General features: G+C 47.6%; 1 protein-coding gene across 1 annotated transcript in view; it reads left to right on the top strand.

Moving 5' to 3' along the window:
- The first annotated feature begins 9,625 nt into the window (after nucleotides 1-9,625).
- Nucleotides 9,626-22,419, top strand: part of LOC125946674 (mucin-2-like) — a 71,947-nt gene continuing 59,153 nt past the window's right edge. The window contains exon 1 of the mRNA XM_049670515.1: nucleotides 9,626-11,413. The gene's annotated coding sequence lies outside the window, so the exon portion shown is untranslated. The remainder of the gene's footprint in view (nucleotides 11,414-22,419) is intronic.

Genomic DNA, 22,419 nt, shown 5'->3' with positions numbered 1-22,419 from the left:
CTCAGTGGATTCCCTCCCACATTGGTATTACTGGCAACGAAAAAGCTGATGCGCTTGCATACGCAGCGCTCTCTCATCCTCCCAAAATCAAGGCTCCAAAGAGTAATCAAGTGAAAATATCGGACATTCGAAATCACATTGGGTCGCTTTGGGTTCCACCACATATGCCCTGCGCAACCGAGAGATTTCACCGAGAGGAAGCGTCATTTTTATATCGAATAAGGACAGGATCTGCTGGTACACCGGCCTGGTTATTTAAGACGGGACGAATCAATTCTCCGAACTGTACGGCATGTGACGAGACAGGAGATATTGAACTCTTTCTGTGGTCGTGCCAGCAATTCCAAGTTGAAAGGGACGCTCTCCTGGAGAATCTACAAAAGAAGGACCCTCCGCATGCGTGCCTGCAACACCTTGTATTTCCCGAGGGATCAGTTATAGCCGCACAGAAACTTCACGTCTCCTTATGGAATTCTTAAGAGAGACTGGTTTGATGGACATATGGTGACACCATTCAGCGATATTGTAAGAGACGCTCAGGCGGAGCAATTGCCGGCCTTGATCGCCAGGCTAAACCCGCCTGTTGCTACAATTCACCACCACCACCACCACCACCACGTTCCCGTGCTGAGGCTGTGGCTAGAAATCAAAAACGAAGAAAGTTTGAGCGTTACTTTCACGTACGAGAAGAACCACACGATCACACACACAAGATGATACAATTCTTGAGCGTCATCTTGTGTGTGTATGATCGTGTTTTACTATTTTGTGTTCCGTTAGAACTATGCAGCGCAACTCGGCATGTATGTTCAAGAAGCAGCCAGCCAACTGCACGACCGTTTATAGGCAAGCACCCCCGCCCCTCTCTCTCCAAAAAAATTGAACGAGACAGAATAATTTTGCCAACCCAAACCTGTTTCGCGTTTCTCTTTGTGTGTATCTAGCCAATTGTTTACCGGCGGTCCTAAACAAATGTCTTGGCCACCCTACGCCTGTTGCCGCCGCGTAACAGCTAGCCAATGGCGGCCTGGTGATAGGCTGGAATGTCAGCATGAACCATCAACGTTTGGGAACTACCACGCATCAAAAAAGAAGAAAAAAAACTAACACTTGTTTCCACCTCATACAGTTAGCGAAACGTGAGACATAATGTCCATTTTCAGTGATGTTTTGTAGGGAGCAATGGGCTAAGATAAATGTCGCAGACTTTCGATAGTCGTCTGACAGAGCAAATCCGAAAAATTTGTAGGACGTGTTCAATAACACCTAATATGTTTGTTGCATGAAGTTATGTCTGTTTGATACACGCTTTATCGAAGGACTTGGAAGGTATACCTGCCAAAAGCTAAGAAAAAAAAGTGCTGTTAAAAAGTAACCGGTAGGTAGTGTCGTTAAGAGCATACTGACATTCACAAAGTAATTTAGTTATTGCTGTTTTTATTTACTTAGTTATTTATAAGGGTTGGAAATGTCAGCAACAAGCTCAATATGTCGCCGGCGTTATGGCTACAATAAATTGTTGAATAATGAAGGATAATTATCGGTGAATTTAAACATTTCACCTGTGTATCAGCTCGCAACCAAAGCAGGTAGTGAATTATTACAATTCATAAAATAAATAAATAAATAAATAAATAAATAAATAAATAAATAAATAAATAAATAAATAAATAAATAAATAAATAAATAAATTCTAATAGGAGCATGAGGAATACATCGCATTCCTCATAGTCTGACTTGAAAACTGTAGGAAACCGTCTTCTAGTGTTCACAAGACACGTCACCGACGCGTAAAGTTATTGCTTTGACGCAATCCGTTAATACTGCGGATCCATCACGAGCGAGAAATCACTCAACGGTGCTTCACCGCCGACGAGGTCAAGCAAGAGGTCACACAGGAGGTGAAACAGGAGGTCGATCGGGCTATGTGACACCGCGCTTGAAGGTCGTGTCAGCATACGTCGGAACCAGTTCTCGAAATATGTAAACTTCGAATTGTGAGTGCAAGCTCGTTTTTTTTCCCCCTCTTTTTTCGTTTATTTACTTCGGAGAGACTTCGTGCTGCAGGGCGTGATCGCGATTGATGACACGGGTCGGTGGGTGCCCGTTCCGCAGGCGGTGTTTCGCATAGGACGCTCAGTTGACACACGGCGCCCTGCGTCAACTGCGTCAATGCACTTACCCCAGGGAAGTCGAAAAACCGGAAATGAATAAAGCGGACTTTCGGGGACTCCTTCCTTCCTTCCATCTTTCCTCGTCACTCTCTCGCCCATTCAACCGCCGTTGTTGCGTAGTGGCTATGGTGTTGTGCTGCTAAGCACGAGGTCGCGGGATCGAATCCCGGCCACGGCGGCCGCATTTCGATGGGGGCAAAATGCGAAAACACCGTGTGTTCTTAGAATTAGGTGCACGTTAAAGAAACCCAGGTGGTCCAGATTATCCCGAAGTCCCCCACTACGGCGTGCCTCATAATCAGATCGTGGTTTTGGCACGTAAAACCCCATAATTTTTTTTTATTGTTTGGGGTTCCGCAAAGCTGACACCAGGTGGACCTACGTGTTTGTGTAAATTGTGTATTTGTGTGTGTGTAGGTCGCGAGCGTTACGTGTCTGTGGCGACAGCGGCACGACGGCGACCACGTTGCCACATGACGTCATCCCTTGGTCATGTGACCTTGCAACTCAAGGTTCTTACTTGGTCTCGTGGCTATGTCACATGACGTGATCACTTGGTCATGTGCTCGAATTGGGCAAAGTAAATTTTGAGGGTGGGCCACCGAAATTTTGGGGATGGGCCAAGTTAATTGTGGGAGTGGGCCAGGTCGGTTTCGAACTTGGGTCAGCTGAATTTCCGAATTCAGCAGCGTCAATTATTTAGGTGTGGGTCACCCAAATTGTAGCGGGGGGGGGGGGGGGGGGGAAGGCAAAATCAATTTCGGGAGTGGGCCAGGTCGGTTTTGAACGTGGGTCAACTCAATTTTTGAATTGGGCAAAGTAGTTTTTTGGGTGTGGGCCAGGTCGGTTTTGCTTGACATTGACAAACGTGACGCCATCACTTGGTCACGTGGGTTTCGGTACCATCGGATGTCAACACCGGACGCTAGATTTTCCACTTCATGGGACATATAATGCTTTCGCATTAAAAAAAAAGGCCACAAACGCACAATAAAAGCAGTAGCTGGGACCTATTCCGAGTTCCCTATGGAAATATGTGTAAAACGCAGAAGTACTGTTATGCAACAACCGGCTGTACCAAGTTGGACAAAATTTGTTGTATTTAAGAGTTACTGGTTAGAACTGAGGTGTTATCGTGTTCAGGAAACACAATTTCAATTTATGACTTCACATGTGTTGGAGAAAAAAAAAATGCCGAAAACGGCGAAGTTAGAAAATTTAACACGCACAAAGTTTACAAACCTATAATTCTACGCCAATAACAGATAGCGCAGTTCTGTAAATTGTATCTGTTAGAGCTTGAAAGTGGGCACATTTGATATATGAAATCATTGTATACGTGAAACTGTTACAATGTTTACAAGCGTTGTGCGAAAGTCATGGTAAAAAAAATAGTGGTATAATTCAAAAAGGTGTATCATACATCACATTTGTCCACCTTAGATGTATTATTAGGTGTGGTTTAGAGATTTGGCACATTTGTTTTTTTTTCTGATTGCCAAATTACAGAGTTGTAAACTTGGCACTTCACTTCTTTTGTATTTAGATATTCTCAAGAAATATTACAAAAATACAAGCGGCATAAATGAGAAATGTAGTTACAATGTTTACTGGTGAGACTTATACAGTGCTGACAGACGGCCACGTCCTCTGCTAAAGAGGTCTTGCAGATAAGAGAGAATATGGGGTAGGATTGTGGTGCTCACAAACAAATATTATGCTTGAAAAGATTGCGGCCTTTATACGCTATGCTTCACGACTTAAGTGTACCAGAGAGTTGGAAGACCGCCAACATTAAATTAATCCGTAAGAAGGGAGACATTAAATAATTGAAGAATTAGAGGCCGATTAGTTTGCTTACAGAATTGTATAAAATAGTCACCAAGATGATGACTTCAATCAACCAAAAGAACAGGCTGGCTTCAGGAAGAGGATTTTCTACAATGGATCTCGTCCATGCCGTCAGTCAGGTAATTGAGAAATCCGCATATTAGAATCAGCCACTCTATATAACTTTCATAGATCATGAAAAGGCATTTCATTCAGTAGAGATGCTAGCAGCCGTGGAGGCATCGCGTAATCAAGGACTACAAATATCTACAAAGATTCCACAGCTATGATGGTTCTCCACAATAAAAGTTGAAAATTACCTATCGAGAAAGGGGTCAGACAAGGAGATACAATATCTTCAATGCTACTCACTGCATGCTTTGAAGAAGTATTAAAGCTATTTAACTAGTAATGCTTAGCAGTGAGTATCAACGGTGATTATCACAATAAGCTTCGGTTTGCAGGTGACATGGTCCTGTTCAGCAACCCTGGGGATGAATTGCAACCAATGATTGAGGACCTTAACCGAGAAATTGTAAGAGTGTGGTTGAAGATTAACATGCAGAAGACAAAGGTAATGTTCAATCGCCTTGCAAGGCAACAAGAATTCAGGATCGCCAGTCAGCCTCTAGAGTCTGTGCAGGAGTACGTTCATTGAGGTCAATAATTCCCAGAAGACGCTGATCATGAGAAGGAAATTTGCAGAAGAATTAAAACGGCCTGGAATGCATACGGCAGGCATTTAGAAATGCTTACGGGAGTTTGCTACCGTCGTTGAAAAGAAAACTGCACAATCACTGCATTCTACCGATGTTAATATATGGGACAGAAACTTGCAAAAAGAAGCTCGAGAACTAAGTTAAGGCTCGCGCAAAGAGCGATGGAACGAAAATCTTTAGGTAGAGACAGTTAAGAGACAGGTAGAGAGCGGTGTGGATCAGAGCGCAAACGGCGGTAGCCGATATTCTGTTGACATTAAGAGAGAGAAAAAAAAGGAACTGCATGGGCAGGCCCCTTAACGCGTAGGGCAGATAACCGGTGGACCATTAGAGTTACAGAATGGGTGCCAATGGAAGCGAAGAGCAGTCGGGGATTGCAGAAAATCAGGTGGGGCGATGAAATTGGTAAATTTGAAGCCGCAAGATGAAATCAGCTTGCGCTGGACAGGGGGTAATTGGAGATCGCAGGGAGAGGTCTTCGTCCTGCAGTGGGCATTAAAATAGGCTGACGATGATGTGTCCGAACAGAGGCAGTGTACAACACAGCGTATGTGATATTGATATGCGACCGTTCTTGGCCAATACTTTAGAATGCATTTGCCAAGGTGACACGAGGAGTATGTAACCTTAAGTATATTATACAGCGATAGCGCCCCATCCACAGCAGGCTTCACGTCGAGCGCGGCCTATTGATGGACAGCCGTTGCAACAAAGTTGAAGAAAGGGCACTAGGGATACTATACGGAGTTCCAACAGGGCTGATTTGATTACGAGAAGAGCTACCGTGTCGTGGCAACATTTTTCATTTTTGTTGCAGCGAGACTGCCACTTAGCGTATTTGCAGTGGCAAAACACTGTATGATAATCCCAATAATGTCGCCATTCATCGTGAGAAGTACTGTGTTTGAATTTTTTGACGATGATGCTGGTAATAAGTGGTGGCTTGTTTACGATTGTGTTGATGATGATCAAGATGACGGTGTCGTTGAATACGGTTGGTGGTAGTCGACTTGATTGCGATGGCATTGATGTCGATGGTGGTACTTCATGGCTGCGTTGCTGCCGATTGTCGTGTCGGGTTGGCGACTGTGGTGTTGTAGACTATACGGTGGCGCAGAACCGATGGTGTTCACCGTTGACGGTCGTGGTGGTGGTCATGTGAACGTGAAGGTAGGGGTGGGGTTGACGACGATGTTCTCAGTTATGTTGACGTTTATGATGACGATGGTCTCGGTGACGATAGCTGTGGACGATTATTACCCTAGCCAAAACCCGTTGTCTCGCGAATACCAAAGGGAAAAGAGCTACCCTCTACCGGCCGCCAGAGGGACTCTGTCGAGTACAAGCACAACGGGGAACTTATGAAACACGAATGGCTGCGCGGCGGTTTGTTCCGGCTCACGTTATCCCTGCGAACAACAACAACAATAACAACAAACGCGCGCACACTTATCGCACAAAACGAAGCACGTTTCGAGGATGTTCTCAAGGAGAAGTTGAAGAAGGAAAAAAAAAAAAAACATATAAGAAGACAGCGACGATTCTTGTTATTATTCGTTCTTCGCGCTTATAAAACTGCCGCAGAGACGACCACCTCGGTGGGCCCCTCGGCTATTACAGCACTTGGCGTTTGTGCGAGTGAAACGAGCGCGCACGTTTTCGAGAAGAAGCGAGACTTCGCGCGTGCGCCGACCGACTCGCTCGCCAGGCGTCGCTGCGGTGGCTGTACGGTATAATAACCTCGCACGGAGGTATATGGCGCTGAGATGGAAACAACGTGGTCGCCTTGTAGTAAACTCGCAGGCGTGCTCGGAGACACAAAAGAAACGGACGGGAATACGACGTAGACGGACGACTGAGGCGTGTGTAGCTGCGAGGTGTCGTTATTTATCTGCGCTTTCTTGGCGTTGAAATGAGCGAGTCCGTGGCCGGTAGTTGAGCGCGGAACGCGGAAATTGGGTGCGTAAAAGGAAGGCTGCACGGGCAGCTGAAATTTCGGAGGTTTTGGTAAATTCTTAGTGGAGGTGAGAATTGTAAGTTGTGGTTGTGTTTAGTTTATTGCAGAGCGAGAAATGAATGACAGTGGAGAATTATGGGTCTTTGCTGCTTCTCTCGTGGAATAAGTTTTTGTTACCGCCAGCAAGGTCAGTTTATGGATAATACTCGGTCCCCCTTTCGTCGGCATATTTCTGGAACTGATTGAACCACTAGCATCAAGCACTCGTGCACTACTGAATCATTTAAATACTAGAAGTTACGGTCTTTTGTTGTGCAGTCGCTTTTTGCGTTTTCTATCTTTTGCATATTGTCGTTTTCCTTTTTTGTCGTTGTTGTTGTTTGAAACAGTGTTATTGGGTTGGTGCCACTAGTAACAAGAGCTTCTGCTCCAGCTCTGACCGTGGGGCTGCATTTCATGCTTGTGGAAAATGTGTGAATTTTGTGTCTGTGTTTTATTTTTTTTTTTTTTGGGTGGGGCGTTGCTAAAACGAAAAATATGTACTCCACTGCGCGTTTTTTTTTCTTTATTTTTTTTCCTAATTAGTAAAATGAGGATTACTCCATCCTCGTCTCCACCCCTGTCAGAGTTTGCGTTATATGGAAATAAACCAGAAGGGAGCATCACCTCACGCCGTTGGCCTTGACAAGCCATTTTCTCCGTGAAACCATTACCTTCGCTCTTTCCCTCAAAAAGCAAAAAGTCAGCCCAACATTTGACCTCTGAGGTTCAGCGTTCAAAGTTTGGTTCCCGGTTGTTTTTTAATTTTTTTTTTCTTTTATCCTTCCTCCCTGACGATTAACTATTAGGCTAAGTGGGCAAAGATGTGACATTTTCTTCGCCATGTGGTATTGGAGAGCGCTGGGAGAGGCCTTCGTCCTGCAGTGGAGGCAGGACGGCCTTAAATAAGCCCTCGTGGTCTTGTGGTAGCCGAGGTCTCCTTCGGGGAACTTGTGGAAGTGTCAGTCCTCTGTCGGGTGGTCAAGTTGACGACCTCCTCCACCTCGGGTCCTTTCCTTTGGTTGCGCGCCTTTTGCGTCTGCTCAGGTCGTAGAGGTGTGACGCTTTCTCGGGGACGAAGGGGATTATCTCGTCACGGGTAAGGCGCTCGGGCTTGTTTCCCACATTTGAGAGGTACAGTTTGGAGGAAGATCATAAGCGCCTATTGGGGATGAAGATGATTGCCCCGACACGGGAACGTGCGCGGGTTTGGCTTCCCACAACTGAGATGCAGAGTTCCAAGCCGATCATAACAGCCTCCACTACGGCGTGCCTCATAATCAGATCGTGGATTTGGAACGTAAAAACCCCCGGAGTTGAACTAATTTAAATAAATTTTTCAAGCACTCATAGTTTTCTAAACACAGCGAGGTAATTAGTATCCAGGCGCATGAGCAATCATTGGGAATTATTTGCATACATAACGCAGATATATTTTTTTAATGATCAGTTCGCAAAGTCACACAGCACTTTGAAGCCAGAAGGACGGAGATCATCCAAATCTATGTACTGCTAACCATTCGCGTGTTGGCCTAAGTGCCATGCTTTGCAACTCTCGTAAACGCTATAGCGCCACGGTTCCCTGCATAGTGATTTATTGTTGAAAATGATGCGTCGATCGACAGGGGGGGGGTGGGTCGTATACACGTATCACAGTTTCGATCTTTCTTGTAACTGTAGTAGCGGTGAAATTGCAGAGAGTCACTCAAAAGAAAGCCGCGAAAGCCGAGAGTCACTCAAAAGATAACGCGTACGTTACTTAAACTAGTTCCAACTTGTTAAGGAAACAAAACAGCGTGAGTTCTTCGCTTCACTAGAGTGGAAATTCGGGGCTACTTGGTTATTTGCGGTCGGCCAATTACATTGCGCGAAACAATGGACGTCACGACGGAAACGCGTACAGAAGAGAGACAAATGGCATTCAACTTCATTCCTTTCTTTTCTCATTGACCTCCGCGCAGGAAATCAAAGTGGGAAGAAATTACAGCGGCCTACACTGCCCACGACGAAAGCGCTTTCAAGTGCGACTAATAACGACTTCCCGAATGCCAGACCACTCGCGGTGACGCGACGCTCCGGTGAATTCGAGAACACAACAACAAAGACTTCCTCCTAACATCTTAAACGCTCCTCTAGGAGCCAGTGCTTGTTGGGGGTAAGGCAAGTCGGAGGGGGAGGGGGAGGGCAATGTTGGATAAGGGAAGCTTTCGGTCCCAGAGGGAGCTTAAGAACCTGCTTACGTTTCTTCGTTCGTTCCCATTTGATAATTTTCTTTCTGCCGCCGCGCTCATTTACATGTACCGCTGGGCGCACGGGCGATATTCAGTGCGGACGGCAGCACCGTAAACAAAGCGTGTCCTCGGAAGCAGACCCCCCCTCCGCGCGTCTCTTTCGTGCCGACCACAACGAGCGCCTTCTCTCTCAGCACAGCCAAGAACAACGCCGCCCGGTACGCGCAGCCCAAAACGACACGACGCGAACAGCCACGTGCTCACCCACAGCTTGCTACAAAGGCAGCCGCCAGAGATGCAACTTCGGCTAAAAGACGGCGACACGACGTCGACGCGCGCCCGCACGCCCGCCTTTTTCTATCTTCCTCCTCCTCCTCCTCTAGTTTTTTTTTTTTTTTTTTCAGCGGGCAGCAGGCAGCACGAGATCCCAACCCTCCTTTCCTCCCACCCTGCACCGACGGCCGGCACGCCGGCTAAGCCTACCCTCTCCTTTCCGATTCCGACTCATCCTCACGCGAAAAGCAACAAACAACACCGCAACGGCGTGCGCGCTCACACAACGCAAAGCGGAGGAGGGCTGGCCGCCGCCGGCGGGCGCCCCCTCAAGTCAGTAAGCCAGTCAGTCAGTCGAGCGCTCAGCCTGCGGTTGTAGTGGTGGCGGCGGCGGAGTGTAGACCCTGTAGACGCTGGTGTGTGACGAACACGAACGCGGTGGCGGCGACGACTACGAGGACGTCGACGACGAACGCTTCGGTTCACAGGGCTGCACTCACAGACGCACGCCGGAACGTCGCAAGCCGGGACGACGTAGGGGAGGACCCCATTCTCCTCCCTCTCTCTCGCTACACGCTACGCTAACCGCGTCGGCGACTTCGTTGTGCTCGCGACGTCGTCTGGGAGCCAAGACGCGCTTCGCTCTCGAAGGACTGTCGTGCTGCGGCGGCGGCGGAAAGCTGCCGGCGTCCTCGACAAGGTGTTCCCGGGGCGTCGTTGCCGACAAGCTGTGCTCTGCGACAAGGCAAGGGGTTCTAGAAGGGCCGAGGACCCGAGCCTTGACGTTCGAGACCCCACTCGGAAGTGTTTCGTCACCGACTGGACATTCGCGGTGAAGACCACCTAAGTTTCTTCGAGACCTTCGAGAACGTCCCAAATCAGTGACGCTCGGTGACCTCGAAGGCTGTGCTCTTGCGGGAAAAGCACCAGCCTCAACGATACCTCTAGAGCACTGCGCCGCTAAGCTAACAGGGTGTTTTGGGTGGCAACTGCGCCGGTATCTTCACCAACGCCCGGCTGTGCTAAGTGATGAGACAGTTGAAATACACCAAGGAGAACTGTGTTTGAGGCTCCGGTTCTATCATTCCCGGATCGTCGATCAGTTCGGGACGTTGCGGTGAGTCGTACGGCGATCTACCGGCACCATCCAGCGTTACGCGAGGCACGCCGCCCTACACACCGACGCCGACAGGACCGTCAGAGAAGGACGAAAGCTGACCTTGACCTTCGCACCAACGCGGGTACCCGAGCGAAGTATGAGCGCCCGCAGTGAACGAGCTGAGATCTAGGACTGCGTGTTCGAGGTTGCGTAAAATGAGCGCGAAAGCAATTAGTCGCGCTTCGCCCGCATAGAAGCCAAGCCCAGTAGGAAAGAAAGAAGAAAACGGAGGGCCCTGTCAGTAAACTACACCGGAGGAAAAGAGCTCGCGCAGCTCTCTGCATATCTTGCTTCTGTACGAGGTTGGAGGGCAGCAGGTAGAAGTGAATAGGAGCTTGTCAGTTCCGCCAGGTGAAGAAGAATCAACTGGAGCAGAGAATCGCGTGCGGAGCGTAAGATTTCCCGCCTCGAAGAAAAAGCAAACTTGTACCTCGCTCGCACCTAGTGAATCTTATAGCGCCGAAAAAAAATCAGAGCGGGAAATCGCAGACGTTCTGTAAACTTCTAAACCGAAACATCTAAAGGTGTTACAGCTATACAACGTTTCGTATTACTTTGCGAAGCCGTCCATGCGCCGTCGACGGAGCCTTGCGAAGACTTGAAGAGAACAATCAGACATCTTCCTTGAGAAGATTCGTGCGTCAAGAAGCGAGAAGGCAAGCAGTTCACGAAGCACACTGGCGTGCTTCTTAGGTTGGCGAAATCACTGAAGTTGAACATAGCCCAGCCTGGAGGGTCTTCAGAAAATTGAACTGTGAAGGAAATCCCGACACCAACCTCAAGCGACACCCGAGTCCGGCATCTGATTGTTTTAGAGGTGCAGTGTGTCTGTCCCCCAAGTGGCAACCATTGGTAACTGGATCGCGATCTACCTTGACGACACACGCGACGTTACTGTGACGCAACCGTGCGCCGTCATGGCCTCCGTCAGAGTGTCCGAGGAAAGTGCCACGGTCGTTTCTTGAGCGACAGGGTTCAGCACGACCATCCTGTGCCAACGAAAGTCGTACCCAGCTACTAAACACTGTGAGGTGAGCCATTCTTTTTCATCTACAAACTCAACCCTCCTTTCCAGTGAAAGCGCTCGGTTCACATTTCGTACTCCGGTTTACGCTGCGTCGCCACATTTTTGCCACAGGTCATAAAAAAAAAATAGTAGTAGATGTTTTTCTTGAAAAATCAGCGGAAATCAGTAGATTCTTTATGGCTAGGGAAAGAGGTGATTTAAGCGGTTTTTGCTGTCACGGATTCATGGTGCAGTGTTAATTGTTACCTCTGCAATTTGCCACCTGCGGAGCAGTAATACAAATACGATGACCTCCGAAATTCTTGGTTCGGTGCGTGGTTTGAAAAGCCAAATGGTGCACAGGGAATCTGGAACACCGTAATCATTGAAAAGATGCTTATTTCCAACTTTCAGACTAGTTTTTGAAGGGCCTCACATAACATCTGGTATCTGAAGAGCTCAGTCTGTTGAATACTATGCTTAAGTTCAAGAATGTAAAAAGAAAAAAAGAAGCAAACATACATCGCGCGTTGATCGTGCGCAGTTAAAGTTGATTGCGCTTTAGCAGTTATCTACTGAGAAATTTGTATAACAAAGTTGCAGAACGAGTGTTAAATTAAAAAAAAAGAGGTAGATTTCGCTGTCGTTTTTCTGGAAGACGCTACAAATCAGTAGATTAGAAAGCTTTATCACTGAGGGATCAAAAATCCTACAACATCTGTAGACTTGACTGATAAATCCGTAGCCGTGGCAACATTTCGTCATCCGTGGTTGCTTAGCGGCTATAGTGTTGGGCTGTTAAGCACGAGGTCGCGGGATCAAATTCCGGCCACGGCGGCCACATTTCGATGGGGGCGAAATGCGAAAACACCCGTGTACTTAGATTGAGGTGCACGTTAAAGAACCCCAGGTGGTCCAAATTATTCCGGAGTCCTCCACTAAGGCGTGCCCATAATTCCCACAATTCTTTAACATTACGTCATCATTCTTCCTAACCGTCATTAGAAGTGACTATAACTAGCCCGCGCAAAGAGCTGTCATCAAAAGTCCTGCCGGTTTTGAAAGGAACTTTCCCATCTCTTTCGAGTGATGTCGTCACTCCTTGAAAGGCTACCGCGAGCCGTGATGCGATTTGTTTCTTGAGACTGCTGACAATTAACACTGCGACGAAAATATAAACGGCGTGTTATGACCTGAAAGGGGCGCGTCCGGTGCACTGTAGTCGCAAACGTTGTTTAGAAAAAAAAAAAAGATTGCTTCAGAGCTGATTAAGCGCGCAAAAGAATGGGGTATCAAATGTAAGGCGCAACAAAGATCTTTACGGTGCTACTATCTGCATCACACCACGTGTTGCCACCGTAGTTGCCCAAGTTTGCAGCGGGCATTTCCCTTAATCTTCATTTAAATCTTGCGACAACTGTAACGCACAAACATCACCAATAAAACGTGCCGCTAACTGCGTGTGTCTTTTAAATACCATCTTCAACGCAATCGGTCTTATAAGTGCAAAAAATTACACCATCTTCCCGTAGGGGAACCCTGAGTAGTATGCGAAGCAGCCATGGGGTCGACTCAAGGTAGTTTTATCAGCTGTATAAACTTGGACATGCAGCAGCACCAGCAACGCGCAGAACTGTTGTCGACGCCGTCGGCGTTTTGCCCGCGTTCGCACCGAACGCGCGCGGCGTTGGTGACTGTTGCCGGTGCCTCTGGGGCGCCTACCGTCGCGCCTCTAACCTAAGCTGCTTCGCATTATCGCGCGCGGAGCAGCAGGTGTTGCCATTCGTTGCGCCATCCGGGGAGGAGAGAAGGTGAAGGAGGATGCGCATGCTCAGTAGGGGTGTAGACGCCGTACGGTGGATGGATGGAGGGAGGGAGGGAGTGACATAGCCCCGACCATAAGATGCCTCGCATCTAAAAGAAAAGATTTTGTTCGGAACCCTCAGGAGGCATGCAGTTTTCGGAGAAATTGCTTAACGTCATCATGTTGTTGATTATGTGCAAGTACGGATGATTGAAGGAAGGAAAAACGAGGCCAGAAATTTGGTCCGCTAGCTCTCTAAGTATGCGATAGCACATCTGTTCCAATTTTGGTTAGTGGCCTAGTCTATAAAATCTGCCTATAAAGCAGTAAAGAAATGCGCCGCCAGTGGTGGGGAACTGGGGAACCAATCCTTTTGTCTTTCAGCATAGCAAGGCCATCCTCTAACGATTAGGCCACGATCGCTCGCATGCTGCTATCGTGTCAGAGTCTCTCTGTGAAACGTCTGGCGCGTACGTTTCACAGAGCGTGAGATACGTTTCACAGAGCGTGGAATAATGAGTTTCCCTCATTATTCCCTCGTGAGAGAGCGAGATAAACTTTATTGGTGTACTACGGCCGGTCCTGTACGCGCGCGCTTACTCCCTTCGACACTGGAAAGCGACGCCTCCCACTGTTGGGCGTTCGGGTTCCTCGCAGTCTTCTCTCGTGGCACCTATAGCGCTTCGAGACGCCGTGTTAGGCTGCACTTTCCTTCGGGATGGGCCCCGTTTTTAAGGCGAAAGGCTTATCTGCCCCGTGAAGCGAAAGATCCGGCAAGCGTCCGGCGTTAACATCCGGTGGCAAGAAAACCCACGTGACCAAGTGATGACGTCACGTTCCCGGCGCTGGACCTTCTGCGGCTCGCACTGCGAAATCCCACGGCGAACATCCACGGCATCGGACGGACGCCGTCGCCCACACCCCAAAATGTTGACTTTGCCCAATTCGAAAATTGAGTTGACCCACGTTCAAAACTGACCTGGCCCACTCCCCAAATTGACTTGGCCCACCCTCAGAAATTGAGTTTGCCCAATTCGAGAACATGACCAAGGGAAAAGCACCGCGCTAAAGAGTAACAATGCTTTCGCATTCAATGCACGTAAGGAGACTTAAGTGCCTGTGTGACGTTTTCGTCAGACAGATACCTACAAAGTGTGCGAGGTCCGCGTAGAATGTTATCGCGTTAAAAATATAGGGCTGTTGGATTTCTGAACCATACTAGGTGATCTCTGAGGCTACCTTTAGGGTGTGGCCTCATTCTTACGTTGTGTGGTATATGGTGAGGCGTAATCGCCACGGTGAGGAAATTTATATGAATACGGGGCGGCGTTTAGGAGTCAAGAAATGTGCGTGAAAATGTTCTGACGCATTATAGCGTTTGTGAACGCCAATGATCGTTTCAATATTCTCGAAAAGCGAACTTTCGTGGGCGAACGAAAGCCGAAGGGGTCAGAATTGTTTATCCACCTTTATAACGCTTTATAACGAAGTGTAGGGCCCTCCAAAATTCTTCGTTATACAGGTTACTTCGTTGTAAAGGTCGCGCACTGTACCGATCATAGAGCAGGCTAATCACATTCTGAAAAGAAAACATTTATTTACCGTGAATTCAGTATAGAGGGCGATCATTTCCAAGTTTCGTGGAATTAAAAAAAAAAGTATGTTGGGCGGATAACATAATTCTAGTCCTTCAGCTGGACCATTCAGAGAGGCGGATATAAGCTAGCCCGAGAACTCGAAACACGTATTCAACAAATTAGCAGAAATCTACTAATTACCCTTTGAATTAATTACTTTACGGCACATATTGCAATTTACGAATTGTAGCCGGTGATTTTAAGGCGTATCCACTTGGAATGAAGTTTCAGAATTATTTCGCCGTTTGCATCTTTTCTGAATGAAGTACTTGTAGTTGATTGGTTGTCTTTTGTGCGCAACCACCGCAGTAAATCGAATCATATCCTACGAACTAGTCCCAGTTGAAGGCTTCTTGCATAGAGTTTCATACAATTACTAGAGGGAACTGTGTCGGTATTGTCTTGCGGAGCTGCAAAAGCAGGGCAGTACATACATGCCAGCATGGGAATTATGAGTAGCACATGGATTTGCCCAAATATCGCCCTTCTGGCTTTAAATGGCTTCGTCGCTTTGCAGATTGATCGGATTTAAACAAGTACTGCGCTATGAATAACTAATTAGACTTACTAAAAATTGTCCGACGGCAGGATTCGAACACAGGACCGCTAGCACACAAGCTCGATGCTGAAACCACTACGCCATGGACGCGTGGACAAGTGGAACCACTGCAATTAGCGGCGATTCTGCGTGCTTGCAGAGTTTTATTGTCTTCTGCATTCAGATAAGTATAAATTGCTTAATGAGCCCAATTTAGGCCTAGATAAAGCGTATAATAAACGAAGTCACAGGAGCGTCTGAATCTACAAGCACGAAGATCAGACAAATCCATGTACTTCCCATCATTCCCATGGTGGCTGAACGATTGCAGCGCCAGGGTTCCCTCTAGTAGCTGTTGTAGGAAACTCTATGGCTTCTTGGACCTGGTTGAGTTCCTGTCTTTCATGACTCAGCTATGACGAATAGTCCACGCCGTCCACGACTTGACTTGTGGTTCTTCTCTTTTTTATTCGCATGGGTTGCGACGCAGCATAATGCGGAACTCAGATTACAAGTACGAAATCGATTGGTTCGACGATAATTCGTCTGGTCGGGAGGAGGCATAATGAAAGGATACAGTGAAACGCCGACAAAAAAATGAAAAGGTTTAAAAAACTTCAAGACATTTCGGCTTCCGTACGGAAGGAATCCTTGTTCACACACACAAAAGAAGTGGCTTGACGAGGCGGTCTTATGTCCGTTTTAGTGTATGACCGAGGCACCTAGCGTACGCAGGTGGATGATTGCCATCATTCCTGTTTAGCGTCTTTTTTTTTTTTTTCGTAGTCTGGGGGGATGAGAAGCGATGCCAGATACTGACGGGAACACCAGTTTCTTTCCTTCGCGATGATGCTTGCCTTCGCCCAGTCAACCTCATGATTAGAGGTTGCCGCGTGTTCCGCAAGTGCATTGGAGACAACGTTCTTCTCTCTGACGTCATTCATGGGTTCTTCCAGCCGTCGTTCAAGGAGGAGGAGATAGAAGTTATTAGAAAAGCAGATAGGTCCGCCTGAGCGAGCATACTCTGGCCTGCTACTCTGCACAGGGGGAAAAGGAAAGGGCACAAAAAAGAGAGATAAAAGATGATGATGATGATGATGAGGACAGGAAGAAGGGATGCATATATAATACACTAACACAGTGGTTTCCTTAAAGTCTTGCTTCTAGTCCGGTGATCTTCAGGTAGTCCAGAGCAGCCCTTGTAGCTATTCATGTTACTGTACGGTCACACGTTGCGGACAAATGTTACTTTCGTACAATGTTCGCCTGCCAATGCCTGCTAGGGTCGAAGCCAGCATCTTCCGCTGTGATGCGTAGAGGGGGCAGTCGCAAAACAGATGTTGGAGAGTCTCAGACACTTAGCAGCGTTCACAGTCTTTCAAAATTCGCCCTCTCGCCGATATAAACAAAGTCACAGTCTGCGCCAGCAACGCCCGGAAACTTTTCTTCCTTGAGCCGGTCTTTCACGTGCACCCGATCATGCTTCAGCTTATTGGGCGGGAACATGCCCCACGTGAACGTCGAATGACCGCAGAACCCGTGACAACGCCTCACTGACCCTGGCACATGGAGCTGCACCGTGCGCGACGAGCGCTGTTGCGTGCGCGCTGTTCTACGGAGTGAACAAATCTAACAGGGTACCCACAGTTCGCGGCGCACCTTGAAGAGCGTATCTAATTTTAGTAGAAGCACTTGCCCGTTTTATGTTGATACTGCAACAAATATTTGCGGGACGCGTTTTTCCTGAGCCATCGCTCGTAATGGTCACGTTGGCCAGTTTTTTTTTAATATAGCCCGAGTACATTTTTTCACGCTTTCGTCAACGCTCTGTCACAGTTTGTGACCGCGAAGGAAATAATACCACGGCTCCGACTTCGTATACAGGGAGGCCACGTGACCGAGCGCGCGCTAACCGGTGACGCAATAGATGGTATCCAAGCATCAACCAATCGGCTTACGTGTACCTGACGTGATGCAGATTTCTGGTGCGAAAATGAAGGAAAACAAATATCGGATACTTTGATTGCTTGATAGATGCATAGGCTGGCTTGACTGACTGATAGACACGTCGACTGATAGATTTATTTATTTATTTATTTATTTATTTATTTATTTATTTATTTATTTATTTATTTATTTATTTATTTATTTATTTATTTATTTATTGGGATAACTTCTCTCAGTAACACTAGGCCTATGGGCGACGTCGTAGTGCGTGGGTCCGGCTTAATTTTGACCTTCCTGGATTCTTCAACAGGCAGGTAAACTCAGCAAACAGGTGGTGTTGGAATTCGAGCCCCTACTAAGTGCGGCCGCCGTGGCCAGGAACCTAACCCCCGGCCTCACGCTCGGCAGCAGAAATCAAAGAATTCGGGCCATATATACCCAGTGAGCCACCACGGCTCATATTGGACGCTTCGATCAACCCTCTGGCGCACTCGACCATGTTGATACGCACAGGTGCGGACAAAAGTACTTAGAACACGGGAACTACGGCCCAACTGCTATCCCATTGCCCTTCAGCGGTCCCGGGGGGGGGGGGGGGGGTGGAAGGAAAGACAAGTGTGTAAAGCGCGCGCAGACCGGTGCTGAGATCCAGTTCACACCTCACAATCTGTTTCTTTACCTGTGGATCGGAGCGTCGATCGCACATTCTGCTAGCACAAAGGCGCTCACAGCATAGATACACTCGTATGTGTCACGTGGGCCTCTCGTGTCTATAGTGACGTGTCTATCAGCGCCTTTACGCTAGCGAATGTTTAGCAGGAGAAGGTGCGAGTGACATTCCTATATACACAGATAGAGAAAGAGATTGAGAGGTGTGAACTGGCTCTCAGCCGAACGACTTTTGAAAGTTGTATCGCGTTGCATCGCGTTATTGTGTTCATTTTTTTCTCTCTCTTTATTTTTAATCCTTCGATCACCTTTCATTCCCTTTACCCCCTTCTCCAGCACAGGGTAGCCAGCCGGTACTTACATTGGTTATAACCTCCCTGTCTTTCCCTCTCTTATTTGTCGCTCTTCTCAGCATACGTGACACAATCTTTCCGTTTCCTCCCATGCCCGCTAGAGGGCACTGGGATGTAGTTCGGCCGTGGCTCCCGTGTTCCAGTTACTTTTGTCCGCGCCTGTATATGTCGAGATGCGACGCAGAGGCCTTCTGCTCTCTCAGAGCTTTGTGCACCTTCTTGACGCTTCGTCGAAGCTCTGCAAGTATACGACCGCTTTGCGTGACATCCAAAACGGCGACCCGCTGTTGTACCCAGAAAGCTCGAGGAAACGTGATACCGCATATTTAGCGCGGGAGTTTATATACATTAACAGCGAGAAGAATGGAAGCAGAGGGGTCCGATTTTTGTTAATCCAGACCATGTGGAAAGCATAGGGGTAATTAGCTGTGCTTAAAATTGACAATGTAGAAAATAATGAAGAGAAGGGGAAATGAAAGTGGACGAAACGGTAACTTGTCGCCGGTGGGAGACGAACCCACGCATTAAGCTGAGAGGTCATTTGCACCGACGCTGCATCTGTGTACTTGTCTGCCAAAGAATGAGAATTTCTAGGTAGTAACGGACGTTCGAGATGAGATTCGGAATTATGAGTGTTATAATCAGTCTGCGCTGACGTATTTGTCTAAGTTTTTTGTTGTTGTTGCTGTTATTGCTTGGCACGCGCAGTGAACCCATTTGTCTGGTACAAAGAAGGTCCCCAGGTTCGAAGTAAACTGTCGTGAGTTAGCACGTAAGTGTGTCCTGCTATCTCATCGTTTGTTCGCTATCCGTGCATGACAGTATAGCCTACTGCAGTCGTCACCACTCGTCGTCCTAGAAGTCGAAGGTCTTGTTCATTACCAAGAATGCGTTTAGAAAAAGAGTTCCATCTGCTGTATATGCTTTTTCTCGTCAAAGTAGTTTCAAAACACTTGTAAGAACACCGAGAACACTTTAGCAATTCTACTGTATTCGAAGGCGACAGACTTGAGCGTCGGTCACGGAGTCGGTTGGAGCAAAGCTGCGCTTTGTCAGGTGCGTGTGACTGAGTGGAACTTTTGTCTCTTTCTTTTTCTCCCCCTCAGAATGCGTAGGGTAGCAAACTGGGCAGAGTGTTGTTAACCTCCTTACCTTTCCGTCCTTCTCTCTCTCGCTCTGCACACGGTGGCTGTGAAATCCGCAGGGGGTCGCTGGAAACTCTACAGAAGCCATCGGTGACGCATCTAGTGACGTCATGCGTGGACATCGACAATCAATGTAGTCCGCCGTCTGCCCGAAAGGGCCATGCCGTCTGCTGGAAAAAAGAGCTATGCCGTCTGTCCGAAAGATTCACGCCGTCTGCTTGAAACAGACATACCGTCCGCCTGAACCGGACATACAGTCCGCCGCCTTCTTCGTGGCGCGAAATATTCCTTTCCCACGGGCATGCTAAAGCACGTTTTACTGAAATTAGCCAATGATCATCATTATTTTTTGGCGCTAGTATAAACAGAATGTAGGCGGCGACATTCCGGATATTCCTCGTCTATTCCTCATCACGCATGAGTCACTCATTATGCCGTTATGCCGCGAAAGCGAGTAAACGCGAAGAGGAATCGCGCTCCGGCTTTTCTGCTGAAGGCAAGCGACATGAGAGACGACATTCACAGTTCAACGGTCCAGTGGTGGCGTAACGCAGTTAGCATTTCATTGCCCCACTTCCAGGAGTAGTACAGTAGACAGATGACAGGAGAACAGAGAGGGAGGAAGTAGCCAAGATGAAGCACCCTCCCCAGAGGGCGCCACAATACACTACTCGACGGCACAGCGGGACACACTGCCCTAGTGGGCGCCTGTCGCCGCCATTGTTGCTTCTTGCATTTTTGTGGTTTATGTTTGTTTCCGTCCGCCGGCAATCCCGATTGCCGCTTCTTGCGTTTCTTTTTTTCTTTCTTTCTTTTTCTGTCGTCTGTGCAAAGAGAAATATTCTCCTGCAGCCGTTATTTCCGAGGGAACGCGCCGCGTGCAATGCAAATGCAGCGAGGCGAGGCATAGCGACTCCATTGTGGGCTGCAGCGCACGGACAAGGCGTTTGAAGATGCGTGAGCAGCCCCCGTCTCGCGGGAACGGCAATAAAGAAGGAAATAACAACAAAAAAAGAAGGGTTTTTGTGGGGGAACGCACTGCCTAGATGCCTAAGCACTGGGCGTTGCATGTAGGCTCCCTACTAAGCACAAGATTGCACGACGACGAATCGCGCGACGCGGCCGGAGGTGAAGGCCACCGTACAGTTTCCTAGAAGAATGACTAAACAGAACGCTGGCTCTAGGGTGTATACGGAAGCTGCAGGTATGGCAATTCAGCCAGCAGGCTGTTGTTGCTGCTTAATACGTGCATACAAGTGAGAAAGTAGGCTATATAATAGAGCCGGATACTCCAATACAGAGCTCAGATATTGTAACTGCCCATTGCTCCATCAGTAATACGTAGACACATTTATCATAAACGCGCAAACGTAGTGTCTACGAAAAACGTAACTGTAAACAAGACAAAACTACATTCGGCAGAGACACTTAAAACTGCTTACGTGTGGGAGTGCGAAAGCATTCCCACACTGGTAAGCAGTTCCCACACGTAAATGGTATAATGCGAAGGCATTATACCATTTATGACGTCACGTGTGCAGTGACGCACGCACTAGGCACACCTTTAGTAAGCCAGAACCGTGGAGCCGCCGTGGCGTCAGGATAGCGTGCTCGTCTCGCACCGAGGCCCGGGTTTGATTCCCGCCCAAACCGAAATGTACAAAGTTTTCTTTTCAAAGCCATCAATTTACTTTGTTTACAGGAACCTCCCTGAGAAATGTGACGTGAATGCGAGCATTTTTTGACCTGCTTTTATTAATTGCGCCGTTGGCCATTTTTGGTGCCATCATTTGGTCACGCCGCCGATTACGACAGATTTTCGCGTAATGGGGCGTATAATGCTTTCTCGTTAAAAAGGATTAGTGAGTTTCGTCCGAAGGCGAAGTACTGAAAAAGATAAGGTTTAGCGTTGCGCGGAAGGCGTCTCAGAACGCTGACGTCATGAGAAGCGTTCCAGCGCATTGCCGGTGTTGCACCTCGATGGTTCGCGAGGTGAGATTGAAGGAAAACCGTCGTCGTTTGTCTGCATGCGCCCAAAGAAAGGATTACATAAATTTAGCTTACCTCTTAACCATCGATATCTACCCGTTTTTATTTTTCTATGATTTATTTTTAATTTCATCCCACCTCTGTGACAAACTGGAAGTCGGTCGCCAAACGGAAGTCGCTGGGCAAGAAACAAAGAGTGTCACTCGGTGCTCGTGCCACTGCAGGGGAAGTGATCGCGCGGATATGTGCCTGTATTGAGAAAAAAAGTTCACGTCCACTGTGTAATAAAAGCATTTAAACAATAAAATTACATCGCTTTCAGGTTTAAGCTCTGATATTGTATTTCACTTTGAATATTTAATATTATGAGAAGATTTAAGATAAGAGGCATGCGCTGTCAGTGGTATCTTTGATGACATTTGATTGTGGGCTGCCATTCTCAAAATTCTGAGGAATAATTTTCTCAAGAACGTAAGGCCTGGTTTGAGCAACTTTGGTGGTAGAGCAGTGTGGCAATATAACCCACATATACAGCATGTCATATTGATATAGCTGTGTACTTGAGTGGTTCAGTGGCGATCGGCAAATATCACGTTTTAAAAACATTTATATGCCCCATGAATCGAAAAATCTGGCGTCCAGCGTTGTCATGCAATGGTACCAAAGTGACCCAGTGATGACGTCACGTTCCCGGCGCTGGACCTGCTGCGACTCGCATTGCCAAATCCCATTGGGAAGTAAAGTGCATTAGGGTGGATTAAAGTGGATTAAGGTTGGTACAAATTCGAGCAAGGTGGGTTAAGGTAGAGTTTTAATTTAAGGTGATAACTTGGAGAAGCCATAGTGCTTTCGCATTCAAATCGCGTGGGGATACTTAAGTGACTACCAACTTTTTTTGCGCAGCTCCTAATAAACAGTTGTTTCCTTGAGAACATGCGTTAAAGTGGCG

The sequence above is a fragment of the Dermacentor silvarum genome, chromosome 7 (genome assembly GCF_013339745.2).
Source record: "Dermacentor silvarum isolate Dsil-2018 chromosome 7, BIME_Dsil_1.4, whole genome shotgun sequence".
NCBI lineage: Eukaryota > Metazoa > Arthropoda > Arachnida > Ixodida > Ixodidae > Dermacentor > Dermacentor silvarum.
This window is presented reverse-complemented; position numbering and strand designations above follow the sequence as displayed.